Raw genomic sequence first — 2,023 nt, forward strand, 5'->3', positions numbered from 1 at the left:
CCCCACCCCAAAAAAATCTTTCCGTGGCATCCGCGGCACGAGGACGCCAACAAAGATGATGCTCATCGCCTAGGGGGAATTTTAGAGATCATTTCCACATCTATTCGATGTCATTTCAAAGTGTCATCGCTCACCGCACGCATGAGTGCACCTAGCTTATAAAGTAGAAAATAAATAAAACAAATATTTGCACACGGCGTTCGATTTATTTTTCTCTTGCAAAAAAAAAGTATTCTCAAAACGAAGCAAACACGCGCAGTAGTTACAATTAATTGTCATTAATCCAAAATACACAAAATTGAATCACTCCTTATTGCAACTAATGTGGACCCACTCCCACTTGGAGCCGGTGGTGTGGTGCTCCGGGGAGGGGCACTTGTCGTGGTTGTGGGAGAACAGGCCGAGCCGCCTGTCCGCACCATAACTTATATGTTGATGGCAGCCAGCTAAGCACTCGTCGCAATAATTCTCACAGGCATGGGGTTCCAGCCGAGGGGGAAATCACTAGGGTTCGTAGCGTACGGACTATTTCGTGGCATTTCTCCTGCCATTTCGGTTATTCCTCCTGCCATTTCGGCTATTTCTCGCCTATTTCGGATTATTTCAGGCCATTTCGCGCTATTTCGGAGTATTTCAGGGGTATTTCGCGACTATTTCACCGACTATTTCGCGTCTATTTCGTCTTTATTTCGCTCTATTTCGCCTTAATTTCGCTCTATTTTCGCCTTTATTTCGGACTATTTCGGGGGAAGGTGTACGAACTATTTCGCAAGTGATTTCCCCCTCGGTTCCAGCAAGTGGATGTGGATCAGAGGGTTGGCGGTGAGAATGCCCTTCACCGAGTCCCGGTGCAGCCAGCTGTGCATGCAACCGTCGTCGCCTAGTGACGACAGCTCGAGCAGCCTCAGGGCCGGGGTCGTGGTGGCCGTGATGCCCAGCAGCAGCTCGTCCATCGTGTTCATAAAGTTGAAGTCAAACGGTGACAATTCCAAAAAGCTCAGCACTCGGAGCCTGGGGAGCTGAGGCAGCGCCCTGACCAGCGGCTCTATATACAGGGCAGCGCGGGTGATTGACAGTCGCTCCAAGAGTGGCCGTCGGGACGCCGCCAGGGCCCCCATCAAATCCGCCATATCTTCCTCGACATGGTCGAAGTTCGCTAAAAGAATGGACACAGCGCGCAACTGGTCAGCCTGAAGTAGTAGTAGCTTTACGGCCCCCTCGGAGGCACTTCGTATGTCGGAGTAATCCTCCCAGGAGCCGAAGGTGTCTACGGTGAGGAGGGACAAGTCCTCGATCGTCTTGGACGCCAGTACCTCCATCCCAGGAATCACTTCACACTTCAGCTTCCTGAGTTTGGGCATGCCGGCAAGCAGCGTGGTCGAGCCCGCGCTGATGATGTAGCGCGATCTGCCGTTGTTGTCGTTGCCTACGTCGACCTCCTCCAGGGTAGCGGCGTTCCCGCCCAGCACGGTGTTGACGAAGGTCTCGGTAGTATGCTCCGAGAGTTCACATCGAAAGTATTTCAGGGACGACCTATACGGCCCGTGGAGAACAGGGCGCATAGAAAAGGCATCAGGCACATAGCCCAACACGTCGAGGGACTCCAAGCGAGATGAACACGCCACTAATGCCTTCAACAACGCGTCCAGCCAGCTCGCCGGCCGGCCGGTAGACAAAGCAAAGCATTTATAACTGGCTGGTGCCCGGGCCCGCGTCGTCAGAATAGACTCGCAACATGTGGCTAACTTTCGGGCCGTTCTCTGTAAGCTGAAGTCCGGTCCCGATTCCCCAGTCAAGATCGAGGCAGTACTGTATAGCCGGCCAGCCGCCCCCACCCCCTCCCCAATCCCGTTCTCGTGACCGTTCTCGTGACGTCGCTGGTGGCGGCCGATCCCCAGAGTGGTTGCCAAGCTCGCCGCTAGGAGTGCGGCGGCCTCCGAGGAGGAGTGGGGCGAGCGAGCGAGGCGAGGAGCGGAAGCGGAGCAGGACTTCTGCTGCAGGAGCAAGCAGGTAGGTCAGTCTT

The sequence above is a fragment of the Frankliniella occidentalis genome, unplaced genomic scaffold (genome assembly GCF_000697945.3).
Source record: "Frankliniella occidentalis isolate FOCC.00 unplaced genomic scaffold, Focc_3.1 Scaffold189, whole genome shotgun sequence".
In the NCBI taxonomy this organism is placed as follows: Eukaryota; Metazoa; Arthropoda; class Insecta; order Thysanoptera; family Thripidae; genus Frankliniella; species Frankliniella occidentalis.